At 36.2% G+C, this 16,872-nt stretch overlaps 2 long non-coding RNA genes across 2 annotated transcripts in view; both read left to right on the top strand.

The window, feature by feature from the left end:
* The first annotated feature begins 187 nt into the window (after positions 1-187).
* LOC125781029 (uncharacterized) lies at positions 188-1,520 on the top strand. The gene is made up of 2 exons (XR_007424071.1): positions 188-1,194; positions 1,251-1,520. It is a non-coding gene; the product is annotated as an uncharacterized LOC125781029 (long non-coding RNA).
* Positions 1,521-6,591: 5,071 nt separating this feature from the next.
* Positions 6,592-16,872, top strand: part of LOC125781030 (uncharacterized) — a 39,643-nt gene continuing 29,362 nt past the window's right edge. The window contains exon 1 of the long non-coding RNA XR_007424072.1: positions 6,592-6,698. This is a non-coding gene — a long non-coding RNA (uncharacterized LOC125781030). The remainder of the gene's footprint in view (positions 6,699-16,872) is intronic.

Genomic DNA, 16,872 nt, shown 5'->3' on the forward strand with positions numbered 1-16,872 from the left:
TGTCTCTCAGGACCTAGAATCTTAATGAAAGTATAATGATGTTAAGGGAAGGTGTAATGGAAAGGTGTAATGTAAAGTTGTAATGGTGTTAAGGGAAGGTGTAGTGGAAAGGTGTGATAGTGTTGAGGGAAGGTGTAATAGTGTTGAGGGAAGGGGTAATGTTAAAGGTGTAATAGTGTTGAGGGAAGGTGTAATGCAGGGGTCTCAAACTCATTTTTGCCGAGGGCCACATTGACATATTGGCTGTCCTCTGAGGGCCAGATGTAACTTACAAATATAAGAAAATGTAACCAGATGTAATATAAAATGAATGTAATTACTCCTTAATGTTAAATAACTCTCAATATACTATTTATTCAATCAAATATTACAGTTGCATGGAAAAATGTTTGCTTGTTGCTCTATTAACATAAATCCTTTTAATTTGTCATGTTATGAAATCCAAAAACTCCATCAATCAAGAACCAAACTATTCAAGTGAATAGAAATTACATCAAGTACAAGTTATATTAACTTTGATCAAAACGTTTGATACTGAAATAAGGCTTAATAAATATAAAATCAAAAATTGTGAGCTGTGACAGATTTAGCATTTCCTCAGATTTAGCAGTTCCTCATCCAACCACTAGTCGGAGCTGCAGCTGCAGCACCACAAGCCCGCAGTCTTTGCTTAGTCAGAGCTACAGCCCAGCCACGGGCTACAGGACTCAGCTGAGCCTGTCTGGAGCGTTTTGAAATTTTTTAAGTTCTTCTGTGTATGAAATAAAATAACCCCACTAACCGGATAATACAGCTCTCTACAGTTCATCTTTCAGCCCGAGCAGCTAACAGCAGCAGTTTAGAGCAGCGTCACGGAGTCACTGCTCGGATTACATTATAAACAGGTCAGTTAGCGCGCTGCTAACCTCAGGATGTTTATAACTACGGAGTTTAGTGGACACACCACGGCTGCAAGGTTAGACTGTTGAAGGCTACTGAAGACTACTAAAGCAGGCAACGCAGCGTAAGCAAAAAAAACAAAAACCACACACACACACCAAAATACAAGTTAAGATGAAATATGAAAACGAACATAATAAAGCATAAATAATTAAATTGAATTGCGGGCCAGATGTATGTTTATTTTGTTAACCCGTGAGGGGCCGTATGAAACCGCGTGGGCCGGTACTTTGAGACCCCTGGTGTAATGTAAAGGTGTAATAGTGTTGAGGGAAGGTATAATATTGTTAAGGGAAGGTGTAATGTTAAAGGTGTAATAGTTTTGAGGGAAGGTGTAATAGTGTTGAGGGAAGGTGTAATGTTAAAGGTGTAATAGTGTTAAGGGAAGGTATAATATTGTTAAGGGAAGGTGTAATGTAAAGGTGTAATAGTGTTGAGGGAAGGTATAATATTGTTAAGGGAAGGTGTAATGTAAAGCTGTAATAGTTTTAAGGGAAGGTAAATGTTTAGTGAAATTGTTATGGTGTGAATCTAAGGTGTATGTTATGTTGATGTAAAATAAAGGCATTAACCCCAAATGAGATTTACTCATTATGTTTATTATTATATTAATGTTTCCCCCAAACAGAAAGGGTCAATTTAAAATCAACAGTGGTAAGATGGGGGTAATTAATTTATCCCTTGCTTTTACTGGTTCTTTGCAGGTTGACATGTTTTGAAAAAAGTGAGAGGGTTGAAATGCAATTTATTTGTAAAGCATATTGTGTATAACTAACGTGCATAACTAGTTCCAGAAGGTTGTGAACCTGTTCCAGTAATTGTTTGGCTTAGCTTTGTATGCGTTTCCAGTTAACTGCTGAAGCTGGAACAATGGAACAGTTGCCACCGTCTGAAATGGCACTACAGTTATGCAGGGAGCCTCAAAGTAGCTGGTCTATAAAAACGAATACATGTAAATTTCACGTAGAAAAGACGTCCACAACGACTTAATTTAAACTAGAATTAGCCCTTATCCGGAGGTCTGGGGGACGTCAATACTGGACGTGCAGAAGACGTCAGAAAAAAGACGTCGTCTGGCGTCACAGTCTGCACCTTCAGGAGACCAAAATTGGACGTGCAAAAATGACCTAGAAAAGACGTCGTTTCAACGTCTTTTTGTTTAGTGGGATGGTTTGTGATCATCCATCTTCCTCTTGATTATATTCTAAATTTGTTTTAAATTTGGTAAAATCTAAGAAACAGTTGAAACTACAAAGTGATATTTAACCTTCTAACAGGAGACATTCTTTTTCTATTGATTTGACCTGTTTTCCTCAAAATATTATTATTTTATCTAAACTTCACTCTTGTGGCTTTGACGATTAGGCCCAATCCCATTTAAACGTTCTGTATAATATTTACTAGTGTAATTATGATCTCGCTAATTTTATAGATTCCAACAAAGCAAATTACAGGGTTTATATAAAATGTTAAGATGTTATTTTTAGCTTCACTTTGTATCTGAAGATTCTGTTTGTGAAATATTATCTGCACAAATTTAAATATGGAGTCTCTTAAGCTAATTGTCTTAGCAACAAAACAGTGTCCGGAATAAAGTATATGAATAAATGTCAACATATTATATGTTTTATTAAGATTATTTTATGTTTTTTTTTTTTTTTTCATTTATATTGCATGTACTTGCTTTATGTTGTTGCTTTATGCATTATGTTGTTTTTGCAAAAAAAAAATGCTATTCTGAACTGTGAGTGTTATGGGAGACATCTACTGGCAATGGACTGTAATTATTCTGTCATTTCCATTTAAAAAGGCTTTCTCAGGTCATTCTGTATACAGAATGGTTTGTAAGCTGAAGACTGAAGGAAGGTATGTGGCTTCATACAGAATTTTTAAAGCGAAAATGAAGAGAAAAAAACTGTCCAACGTAAATTTAACCTTCCAGGAATAAATATTACCTCAGTTTCAAATCACTTGTAAATAAAGAAACCCCAGCAGGTGAGAAATGCATGTTAACATGTCAGGACTGTAGCGTTAGGTTAGTTAATTAGGTTAGTTAGCTAGTTAGCTAATTATAGTGTTATATGATTAGCAGACTGCTGAATCTTTCATTCTGTTGTTAATTGAGTGTGTTTTAGTCTAATATATTATAGTACAGATACTATTTTTTTTTAAATATATTTATGGTACCAGTCAAAAGTTTGGACACACCTTCAATTCAATGTTTTTTTATTTATGTATTTATTTTCCTACATTGTAAATTAATATTGAAATCGCTCAGGCTTGAAGGCACCCATAAGGAATCAGTAAAGATTCCTTAGAAATTAGTAAAAAGTGTTAAACAAACCAAAATGCTCTGTGAAGCATTATGGTGCTCTTATGCTGTTAACTAAACTGATAACATAAACAAATACATATTAAAAATACATATTAATGCATTTACAACATTACATGAATGTTTTAGTGATAACATTAGAATTGTAATATATATATTATATTGTATATACATTCCAAACATTTCGCTATTAAATTGGCATAACTGCATTATTATGATTTCTTTCTGGTGAATTTTTAATATGCATTCTTTAATACACATATTTAGCATATTTAGACATTTAGCATACCAATCAAAAGTCTGGACACACTTTCTCATTCAGTGTTTTTATTGTTTTGAAATGTTTCAGATTGACTGATCTTCATTTCTTAAACTATTTTTTCTTAACTTAGTTAAGTAGTTTTTGCCATAATATGGATTAAAACATTACTCAAATATTCACTATTAACTGTATACCTGTAACTCTACCTCTTCACATCTTTACAACTGATGCTCTCAAACACATTAAGAGGCAAGAAATTCAAGTAATTAACTATTGAGTTCAGCACAGCTGTTAACTGAAAGCCTGAATTCCAGGTGACTCTACCTCATAAATCTGACTGAGAAAATCCAGACAAGATGTGCAAAACTGTCATCTAAGCAAGAGGTGCTACTTTCAAGAATCTAAAATATAAAACACATTCTGGTTTGTTTAACACCTTTTTGATTACTTTAGTATTAATCTAAATGCTGATTTTTTTAAATACTGAAAAACCACAGTATATAAGGTGTGTTCAAACTTTAGACTGGTATTGTATATGTTTTATTTCTTACATAATGGTAGAAGGTAGAATTCATGATGGTCTAGTTCTAGGTCTAGATAATCCCCAAGCAAAAAAACCCCAAAGAGATCCAGCAGTGAAGATATGTGTAATGTAGTAGACAGGGAATTTGTATAATGGAAACACTAGCTTGATCAGGGCAAGATAGAGTTTGTTATTGGGTGTAGACACACAGGATGATTTAATGTAAATTTATATATAATGTTTTTCTTTTCATTGTATTAAAATATTTGGCTTTAAATATTAATAAGGGTAACATATTATTAGTATTATGCTACAATTTCTTTAAACAGGTAGTCAGTAATCTGTATCAAATTATGTTTTTAATTGAGACTCTAAACCCTTTTTATGTCAGGGTTCAATGATACATAAACACCCTCTTCATACTCCAACACAGTCAGATCAGTCAGACTGTAATATCATCAAGACTAAACAAAGACAAAAAATAGTTTAGGCATTTCCTGTTTTGCTTCATACAATCATCCCTGTTTCCTCAAAAATCCCAAACAGCTGAGGATGATCTGCTATGTGTGATGGAGTTTCTGCACTAGAGGGAGCTAGAACATACTAAAACATGCATTCTGATATCCCATCCAAAATCTAACAGTTATCCTTTCTTACTGAATTATACATATCAGTAAAATGCTATAATTAATAGACAAAAGTAATGAGACACCTGCTCATGTATTGTTTTTTTCTTGTGTATAAAAAAATATAGATATTAAGAAGGGTTTCTTCTGCTTTTGTTGGAGTAACTGCTCCTCAATTTATCTATTCTAATTCATCAGTCGTCTTCTCAATTGCATTGTCTGTATGGCTGACATCAGTCATATTTTCAATGTACACAGCAAATCTGTCTGTCTGTCTGTCTGTCTACCGATCGATCGACCGACCGACCTACCTACTGACAATAAAGGGCTCTAATGTTATACTTTTATACTTAATATTGTATCTTTGTCATAATCTGTATCAAATCTATCTATCTATCTGTCTGTCTGTCTGTCTGTCTGTCTAGAAAAGCTTTCTACTAAATTTTAAGTATAGACTAATATCTCTCATTCTGATAAAACACAGTTCAGCAGTATTGCTTTACAGAGTTCTATTCTTTTGGCAGTATTTCTCTACAGGGGCTAGACAAGCTATGTGTATGTTTGCATTTGCACATCTGAGTCAGCAATGGGTGCAACTTTCATTGTCTAAATGTAATTACCTTCATTAGAGGGGGTGTCCACAAACATTTGGACACACTGTATAGTGAGAAAACTAGAGCTGCGGTGTTAAACGTCACTCAGTGACTCTCTCGCTCATTTCCTCAGACCTCCAAATGATCTTTCAACGTCACAAATCCAACCCTGCACTGTTATAACCAGGCAGGAAGAACCTGAGCTTGAGTCACGGCTCTGAAATCACAGCCCCTGCTCTTATATATGAGTCAGATTTCTCTGTCTGAAATGTCACGGTGTTAAAGTTGTGCTGGCATTAGTACGAGTTAAAGAGTTCTGAAGTGGAATTTGTTGCTTGGTTAATAAATACTGTTGCAAAATAAAGTTTAGTAACTTTGTTGTTAAGCTCAGGTGTACTGATATAGTCGTAGTATAAATGGTAAGAGTAATGAAAGTAATGGCGATGATTAATGACATTGGTGTAGGAACTGGGGAGGATAGGTGGATTTGTTCCCCAAAAAAAATTATCCTAAAGAAAAAGCAGAAATTGTTTTAAAATAAACGTTTATTTTGAAACCCTGCCGAAATCTGCATCCCCGCCATGAAAAGCATGAAAAGCCGTTCTCTGAAACGCATTTCTAATTAAAGTTAGCTTTTTCCAAGAGGAAGGTGAATACGCACTGCCGAGAGAGGGTGCTTTTCATGGCGGGGGTGCAGATTTAGTCACTACTATGGTGCAGAATCCAGCACCCCCGCTAGACAAAGCACCCTCTCTCTCAGTTTCTTTTTCCTTAATTCTTAAGAGTTAGCTTAGCTTAGAACAGTAACAGGGTATTTCCATTTTCTAAGTAAAGGTAAAGCCAAGAAGACATGGGTGTGCACTCCTGAGTGTTTTCCTGTATTTTTTTTGTGATTAAACGTCATTCCTCTAATGTAGTACTAAGTCACTCGGTGGGCTTTGAAAGTGCCTCCCCCAATGTCAAACTCACTCCTACGCCTTTGATTAATTCTGATTAATACAACTATAAAACTATAATATGTTCAAAAAATACAAAAAACATATGTTTAATATTTTTCATATATATGCACCCAGATGAAATCAAGTGACGGAAAACCAATTTTTGTGCTAAACTGACGTGTAGTAACCTAGAATGGCAGTCTGTTGTCATGGTGTAGGGTGCAAATTAATTTCATACAATCACCTTCATCAGATCACATCTGGTCTTTATTATAGGCACTTTAACAACCCAAAGTCATGTTTATGAGATCTTGCCACCAGAGCTCCTAACTTTTCTCAATGTACACTCTGGTGCTCCATTTTTATTCCAACAGGATAATGCTCGTCCTCGTGCTTCTGTCATCTCAAGAGCTAGCCTTGAAGATACAGACACTATGCCATGATCAGCCACATCGTCAGACCTATCCCTGATAGACAACATGTGGGTGAGTTACTAAAATATATGTCAATATTTTACACACAGTTCACACACAAACAGAAAAATGTACATATATTAATTAATATACTTCAATATATGTTTTTTTTTACACAAATTAATCATTCGTAAAATTGTGACATACTGGGAAATATATGTAAGATATTTACTCATATATTTAAAAATAATAAAAACATTTTCCAGTATGTGACATTTTCCAAAATAGATATGTGCTATTCTTTAAATACACATTTATGTAGTAACTCTTCAGATGTATGTTATACAATATACTGTAAAATATACAGTGGTGTGAAAACGTATTTGCCTCCTATATTTCTCTTGTTTTTGCTTTTTTCATACTAATATTTTTAAGATTATCAAGCGAAGTTTAATATCAGACAAAGATAACCTGATTCAATATAAAAGGCTCATTTTTGATTTTTTTATTTTCTTCTGTTTTTGAGATCTTTTAGCTGCTTTATGTTGTCAGAGAGTTTCAGTGATTTCTTGACTCTAGAGGTCTGGTAGTAATCAGGTCTGGTCGTGGTTAGTAGTGGTTGTGGTTAGTAGTGAAATTGAACTCAGCTTTCCATAAAGTGTGATTAATCACAGTTAATTCATAGGGGGCAAACACTTTTTCACACAGGTCTATATTGGTTTGGACATTTTTTTCCCTTAATAAATGAAAGCATAATTTGAAAAATGCATTAATATATACTTTATTGTTTGATAATCTGTTTATTTCACACCACTGTATATTATACAGTACATAATCAATATACAGTTCTGGAAAAAATAAGAGACTACTCAAAAATTAGATTTTGCCAAATTGAATATCTTTGGAATATAATAATAATATAAAATAACAAGAGGAAGATGGATGATCACAAGCCATCAAACCAAAATGCACTGCTTGAATTTTTGCACCAAGAATGGCATAAAGTTATTCAAAAGCAGTGTGTAAGACTGGTGGAGGAGAACAATACGCCAAAATGCATAAAAACTGTGATTAAAAACCAGGGTTATTCCACCAAATATTGATTTCTAAACTCTTAAAACTTTATGAATATTAACTTGTTTTCTTTTTTTTTTTGCATTATTTGCGATCTGAAAGCTCTGCATCTTTTGTTGTGATTTCAACCATTTCTCATTTTCTGCAAATAAATGCTCTAAATGACAATATTTTTATTTAGAATTTGGAAATGTTGTCTGTAGTTTATAGAATAAAACAACAATGTTCATTTTACTCAAACATAAATCTGTAAATAGCAAAACCTGAGAAACTGATTCAGAAACTAAAGTGCTCTCTTCATTTTTCCTGAGCTAAATACAGTGATATATTTTAGAAATGTAAATTCACATTTTGATGTTATAAGTTACCAATATATCATCAATATACTACCAAATATCATTGTTAGTGTGCTTTTTTCCTCCGTTAAAATCACTGCTGAATAACGGGTACCACAAAATAAAAAGATAAGCTTCAGTGAGCTAACAGTCAATATTGCACCAAAACACATCACAGCAGGTCAGCTCATTCACATGAACACACACAACCTCACTGATAAAGGCTTAATTAGGGTACAGATTAAAAATTGTGCAACAATAAATCGAGGACGTCACTGGTTAAGCATAATCAGCAAAGATAGTGTTTCTCACGTGCATCTTAATGACGTCTGCAGCAGTTACTCTCAGCCAGGCCCAAGGCCTCCAATAATCTCCACAGTGTCACGTTTCACCCACGATGATGCAAGCGTGTAAAAGCAGGCTGCACAGCTGTGTGAGGTAGCACAGTGTGAGGATAGTTTGAAGGCATACACACGTCTTTATCTCCGTCACAACGACCTTCTGAAGGAGCAGTGAGCCTCCAAACACTGTGAGGAGTAGACACATCACCACAATAAGAAAAAACACACACAAGCCTAGTTTTACACATTTCTCCTGTCACTGGCTGCATAAAATCATTATATCAATATTTTATCAACAGGAATGCTCTTTATTTAGAAAAATATATATTTTGTACTTTTATGCTCCACGTATAATTTCACCTGATCTTACATACTACTTACATACTACATACAAACTTAATGAAACATACTACTCAGTAATGCTTACCGTGTGCAATATCCATCTCGCTATACATGTACTGTGATCCCCTTATCACCATTTGTGCAATATATTTAACGTGCAATATTTTTTCACCATTTTATCTACTATTTATTTGATATTTATGCAGTCAGACCTCAGCTGATTCACACAGCGTCTCTCCCGCTAACCGTAATAAATACTGCTGGAAAAAGTTCAGCTGCGCTGCCATGGAGAACAAAACTCAATTCGTATTTTTTTCCCAGCATTTAATTTTTTTACTCAGTAACAGGGAATTTTCCAAAGTAGTGAAGTAAATTACTTGTGTCAAAATGAACTTGAGTAAAAGTAAAAACTTAAAAAGTACTTTAAAAAATGTAATTAGTTACTTTCCACCTCTGTATACCGTATTTTTCGGGCTATAAGGCGCACTTAAAATACTTATTTTTTCCCAAAAATCGTCATTGCGCCTTATAATGCAGTGCACCTTGTGTATGGATTTTGCTTGTGTTTACTGACCTCGATTTTTATGTGGTACACGGCGCTCTGTTGTGCAGAATTCCTCACCCACGCCAGAAAAAGATCCCCCTCTTGGGCTAGCGCGCGGTTACCTTTGACTGCCGTACTGCCTCTCGGCTGTGGTTCAGGGTAGCTAGTTTCCACTGTAGCTCCGTGGCCAGAACAAGGTGCCGGTAAACTTTCCTTTCCACCCATTCTGGGGTAATAGCACAAACTGTTTCTTTTTAGCGCCCACTTCTAAGTAAAGTTAACCTCTTAACACACGCTGGCCCACCGGCGGGCCAGAAATATTTAACATTTCATAACTGGCTGTGTTTCTGAATAGTTATGAACAGTTACAGGTTCAATATAGACATCCAATATACCATTTTAAAGCTTAGAATCTCTGCTTTTGAGCTATTTAGCCTATTTAGCAGAATATCCTTTCAGAAAATAAACATTTAGGGCGAAATATGCCTTGGTTATGATTTTAATAATTCATAACTCTCATATTTGCGTTTATCGTTCGTCCATATTTCATTGAATGCGGTCATGTCATACACCATTCGAACCGTCTGGCTCTCCGGATTCCAGAACTGTGCTTTTACTGTAGGATGTATGTTTCATGAATTAAAGCTGCGTCAGAGCGCATGTTTCCAGTAATAAAAGGCTCTCTCCTTTTGTCCTGGGGTAACCTCCGGTCACTGCCGCCACCCCCCGAACACACACCCGCGCTCAGCCACAGGTCCTACCTTCAAAACGCATCCAGACTAAAGAGAATCCATCAATCCAGTCTCCTGTAATCCACAGTTATATCCAAACAGCGCTGGAAATCACTTCATCCAGAAATGAAACTTATCCAATCTTTATCTCTGTTTTAAAACCGTTTTATTCACCGAATTCGGCACAACACGCTATTATAGTCAGAAGCCTCGCGGAGTAATGCGGTACTTGCTGTGCTTCAACATAATATTATGGTCTGTCGGAGCGTTGCGGCTACCGTTGTCAGGAGCCTCGCGGAGTAATACGTACTTGCTGTGCTTCAACATAATATTATGGTCTGTCGGAGCGTTGCGGCTACCGTTGTCAGGAGCGTCGCGGAGTAATACGTACTTGCTGTGCTTCAACATAATATTATGGTCTGTCGGAGCGTTGCGGCTACCGTTGTCAGGAGCGTCGCGGAGTAATACGTACTTGCTGTGCTTGTTGATTTATTGCTCAGAGATGTTGTTATTTTTCACAGATATTGTGAAGGATTTATTGCTCAGAGTTATTGTTACTGATATAAATAAAGTTTCATTTAGTGCGCCTTATAATCCAGTGCGCCTTGTGTATGGACTAACACTAAAAATAGACCGTTCACTCATCGTGCGCCTTATAATACGGTGCGCCTTATAGTCCGAAAAATACGGTGTATATATATATATATATATATATATATATATATATATATATATATATACATATATATAAATCATACATGGTTTCCAACATTTTTTATTAAATAAAAATCGAAAAAGTGTGATGTGCAGAAGTATTCAGCCCCCCTTTACTCTAAAACCCCTTCATAAAATCCAGTGCAATCAACTGCCTCCAGAAGTCACTGAATAAGTTAATAGAGTGCAGCTGTGTGTAATTTAGTCTCAGTATAAATACAGCTTTTCTTATATTGTATAAATACAATATATACAATATTAGTGAACAAACAGCATCGTGAAGTCTGTGGAACCAGATAGCCAGAGATAAAGTTGTGTATGAAAGAAAATGTATGAATGATGTTTTCTCTATGTAATGCACAGAAAAGAAGACTAAAATATACTAAAAAAAATAGACTAGTTGTTTTATTATAATTGCATTGAAAGCCTGTGTATAATATTTTGTATTTTTAAATAAATTGTCCTATTTTGTTTCATAAACAGTAAAAAAAAAAACATGATTAAAAAGTGTTCTAAATCGCATTACATTTTTTAAAATTAGCTCTTACTTTGCCTTAATGGCTCTAGTAATAAACTACTGTTTTTCCAGTGCAGTGGGCGGAGCCAAGTTACTCTTTCATTGGTTTATAAACTTGTTCATTGGCTGGTTCATGGTTTATGGTCTGCATTCTGATGAACAACATCTCTCAAATAGTCTTATGTGCAACAAAACATTTAAAAACAAAGAAAATACATGATCTCCATTGTAATGGATGCAGGGTCTGAAAGGGTTAACATCCATACAGCAAAATCTGCAGGAACTGTGTGAATTATTGCATCACTCCATTAGGAACCTCTACAACTCCACACTGAGAAGCCTGGCATGTGTTATACATGCTACTTCTGTATGTGTAACTCAATAAATATGACAGAAAATTGCCAGTATGAGTTTAAATTTAAGTTTTTATAACCTTTATCTTCCTTAGGGAAGCAACAAGGTATAAATGATCACCTGAAACAGTAGGTCCCTGTATTGCACTGTATTTTACACTGTATTTTATTTGAGTAATGTTAAAATGCTGAGATTCAGTGAGTGTCAAAGACTGTACTATTAATATCTCTGTGTGTAAATATCACTAGTGCATATTATTGAGGTACAGTACTCAGTCATTTGGTTGTGTATGTGGAGCAGTCTCTTTGAAGCGTGGTAATTTAGTGTAAATGTTAGTCTGTTCAGGCTCTGGCTGGGCTTTAGAGGAAGCCGCTGTAATATATTCAGCTGAGGCGTCCCGCAGAAAGGGCATTCGCTTTGAACCCTGCAACGCTGCTAGCCTCCACCCCACTGTTCTGCTCTCTGCTCCCATCATCTGCTGAACACCACAAATACACGAATACTGTATTCCTCACTGCTCTCAGCTTATGTGGATATATTTTATTGTGCATCTCCAACAAGGCTACTTCACAGAGAAAGAAATACAGGGTTTGGACAATTAAACTAAAACACCTGGTTTTAGACCACAATAATGTATTGTTTTGACGGACAGTTCTGGTGGAAACAGGAGAGTTGAGGTGCACATTGAATTCTGCCGTGATTTGATCAGCCGTGGTTTTATGTTTTTTGGATACAATCCGGGTTAGCACCCGAATATCCCTTTCAGACAGCTTCCTCTTACAACATCCACAGTTAATCCTGTTGGATGTGGTTGGTCCTTCTTAATGGTATGCTGACATTACCCTGGTTACCGTGGCTCTTGATGCATCACAAAGACTTGCTGTCTTGGTCACAGATGCGCCAGCAAGACGTGCACCAACAATTTGTATTTTTTGAATGCTGGTATGTCACCCATAATGTTGTGTGCATTGCGATATTTTGATTATTTTACTGGTGCAATGTGCAATTAATGAAGATTAGCCACCAGGCTGCTCCAATTTAGCCATGAGACCTCCCACACTCAAATAACAGGTGTTTCAGTTTCATTGTCCAACCCCTGTAACCTAAATAATGTAAAAATATTTTATTTTTTAAGTCAACTTGGAGCTTTTCCATCTGTTCCAGTCTGTTCATCACAGAAAAAGTGGCACTGTGTAAAACATTTGCACGTTATAAACAAAAGTATTGGGACTGTTTAATTATTGTTTCTTATAAAATCATAAGAATCCTGATATTTTTGTTTGAGTAACTGTCTCTACTGTCTAGGAGAGGCTTTATACTATATTTTAGAGCATTTCTATGAGGATTTGATTGAGTTTTGGATGAAAACAAAGTTCCACTGCTCCACAGCTCAATGCTGCCAATATGTTCATGTTTATCTACTACAGAGTGTCCTATTCTATTGGCAGTACTTTTATACAGGCACTAGACAAGCTGTTTGTGTGTGCTTTTGCACAACTGTGTCAGCAATGAGTGTAACTTGTAACCAGCTGAATGCAGTATTCATTAGTAAGAGTGTCCACAAACATTTGGACATGCTGTACAGTATTGTGCAAAAGTTTTAGGCACCTGTGTGAATTTCAGTAAAGAAAAAGCTTCTTATCTGTGCAGGAAGTGTTTAATAACTTAGTAAAACACCGTACAGCATTACAATAAATACAAACAGCAATTTTACAAAAAGCAGAGCTTTTACAGCCCTGTTTTCCTTAAAACATCTCCTAATCTCTCCTCCTCATCTGAGTTTAATAGAGTTATTTCTAGTTCTCATCATATTAATCAACACCTGGTTTGGTAAATTGGTAAATGTGGTAAATCAGGTGAGCTGCTGACGGAACTGAACATAATATACACATGCTGGCTGAGGGAAATCATCCAGGAGAAATCTGGAGTTTCTACACTTTGTTCTTCAGCTCAGCTCACAGGATAAAACATCAGACAAACCAAGTCTCCCTGAAGCTGCGGGAGTCTCCTGCATTTCGGTGGCGGCTCCCTGATGCCCGCGAGTCACATATAATCTCCCGGAATTCAGAACGAGTGCCCCAAGAGTGCACTGCACACAAACGTGCACAGAGGCCACAGACTTTTTTTTTTCTCTAATCGCGTGTGGGAAAGAGAGAGAGAAAACAGAGAGGGTTCTGATTGGCCTGTTCTCGGGCAGTGTTTTTTTCCCCCTCCCGGACGGGAATTGTTCAGTGAGTGAGAGAAAGCAGATCATGGTGGAGGCAGGGAAAGCAGAGGCAGGGCCTTCCAAAAAGAAAAAAAATATAAAACTGCTTTTTTCATATTGCTGAGATAAATGGATTAGTGTAATTTGCTTTGGTGCCTAAAACTTTTGCACAGTACTGTATAGTGTAGGCTATATGTAAGTTGTATAGTAAAATATTCTAAAAACAGGGAGTAAAGGTATGTTAGGTATGATATTTTAATGTCTTGTCTTTATGTCTTGGTCAGCATCTCCCTTTAGTAACTTTACAAGTTGCTGTATACACAAAATACAAAATATAATGTAATCAACAGAAGAATTTCTTATTTAAGAAACAATAATTAGACAGGCTCTTGATCCAATGTTACTTTGATAAACTGCTAATGACCCCTGGACTAATCAGCGCAGGATGTTTACATGTTTGATTAGCTTTTTCTTGAAGTAATTCATCTTTATTATAAAGGGTGATAAGGGCCAATACTGTGTGTGGGCGAAGGTCTTCTGGATTACTGGGCCCTGTGCCTCTTATCACGGGGTTCGTTAAGATGACACGATTAGGGTAATTGTTCCGGCTGCTAATCAGACAGTGGCAGGGAGTGGGTTCGATTTCAGGAGGACACTTATCTTTACTGAGTGTGTGTGTGTGTGTGTGTGTGTGTGTGTGTATGTTGGATGGGAAGGGTGTGATATACAATACACCAACCTTTTCTTACTATTCAAATGGCTATGGTATGTGTACAAGCTTTCTGTTTATCATTTTATTATATTTTTTTATTATATTTTTATCCCATTTTCTCCCCAAATTACATGGCCAATTACCTAACACACTCATTAGGACTTCCCCGATCACCCTAGGAGTGATGAGGGGAAAGAGCACCATCTACCCAACTGTTCTCTCTCTGGGCTCCAGCAGCTGATGGCAAGCTATATGACCTGGATTCAAACCAGCTATCTCCCGATCAGAGTACAACTTATCTTATTTCCTTTTTCACCAGTTAACATTACTTAATACCAAAAAAATCCACACTTTAATTGGATATAAGTGAGAGGACTCTTCATTCTACAGCTGCTGGTTTAAAGGAGCTTTATGAAAGAAAGTTGTGCACTCCAAATGCTCTGTTCCTTGCAACTTGAGTATTTTCATCCAGAAAACATAAACATAAACATAAGCAACCAAATGTATTAAAATACACACAGAAAAGTAACATATATGATTGCAAAATCGACCCATTTTTGTTTTGTTTCGGAAAAGTTCTTGTGTGTGAAAACAAACCAGACATAATGAGCTCCTCCCCCAAATCGGTCCTGTGTCCAAACTTACTTTTTTGGGACAAGCATGAAAATGCCCTAAATGACACCAATTGCTGACAGATGGGCAGCTAATAGAATAGGACTCTGTAGAGCAAATGCATGTGAATTTTGCCAGCATGCCTAATACCAGGCATAAGCTAGAGGGTATAAAACCCATCAGCATTAAAAGGTGTGGAGCAATGGAGGTGTATTCTCCAGAATGATCCTGCTCCATCCAATACTTCTTGGATCCTCCAAAATCCTGATCTTTCTAAAGCTTTTTCTTTGAATGCAGTCAAATCCTCACAGCAATGCTCCAAAATCCAGTAGAACAGCTATAAAAGCTTTTTAATACCCTTGATTTTGATGAAAATGCATGTGTCCCAATAGTACTGTATATTCTGTGTAACTCTTGGTCTTCCTTTCCTGGGGCGGTCCTGATGAGAGCCAGTTCCATCATTATGTTTTTTTTTTTCGGATTGACTGACCTAGTTCTTGTCATAATATGGATTAGAACGTTACTCAAATAGATCTATTCACTGTATACCTGTAACTCTACCTCTTCACAACTTTACAACTGATGCTCTCAAACACTTTAAGAGGCAAGAAATTCAAGTAATTAACTCTTAACGAGTTCAGCACAGCTGTTAACTGAAAGCTGAACATTCCAGGTGACTCTACCTCATAAAGATATAAGCTGTTTAGTGTATTTTTGTTCATGGACAGATGATTTCATTCTGAATATTTGCAGCTGAAAGTCTTTATTTTTGCTTGCACTGAAATAAAAGTAAATCATTGGCTTTTAAGGAAAAGAATGTGAAAGTGGACGTCAGCAACATTTCAAGGAGAATCACTTGAGGGAAACTGGAAATGCTGTGCGGTAGCCTGGCCTTTTCGCCCCATGGAGAATGCAGGGAGAGCTGTGTGTGTACATGTGTGATTGGGGATGAGTCATGCTATCCGAAGGAGGATTAGTGGATTTCTGGAAGAGAAAAAAAAACGGAAATCAAAGGTGAATGTCCATCTTCCCTCTCCAGGAGCGAGCAGAGGAGCTACTGGACTTCTTAAATGGTGGAGGCTATTCCTTTTACAGTTGTCCTCATTTAATTTAGTGTTTAATGTGTGATGTTCAGACTCAACAGACTCATCTGTACATCTCCCCACAGCAGAGTCAGGTCAGGATAAGCGCTCAGGATAAAGGCTAATAACATCAGCTCACGCTGCTCACATTTCCTTTACATCGAATTCTATCAGATGTCTCAGATATGTCTGTCTGCCTTTATCTACTGTAGATGTGAGAGAACATGAACAGAGTACTGCACTTCTTTACTGATATCCAAACCTGAACTATGGTGTGGCAACACAGTATTGCATTGATATTACTTTTCTTTTTTCAGTACTGCAATATGACAATTAAATGCAGCTTAATAATTCGGTAACACTTCCAATGAACCTTGTATTGATAATGCCTTGTGAGTGAATTCATAATGCACTTTATGACATGCATAATACCTTACAATGACAGTAATAAGCTTGTATAATAGCTTAATTACTTACAGCAACATTCATAACACATTATAAACTAAAGGTATAAGGGTTTATAAATAAGGGCTTATAATGCCATATAATATCTGTTCATAAGAACATTGTACAATGTGCTGTTGTAATGCACTATAACACACATTTGGTATATTTTGGTATAATTTATTATAGTATGCAGCTATGAGTTCTCAAACTAAGCTTTTATAAATGTACATAACAC

The sequence above is a fragment of the Astyanax mexicanus genome, chromosome 14 (genome assembly GCF_023375975.1).
Source record: "Astyanax mexicanus isolate ESR-SI-001 chromosome 14, AstMex3_surface, whole genome shotgun sequence".
Classification (NCBI taxonomy): domain Eukaryota; kingdom Metazoa; phylum Chordata; class Actinopteri; order Characiformes; family Acestrorhamphidae; genus Astyanax; species Astyanax mexicanus.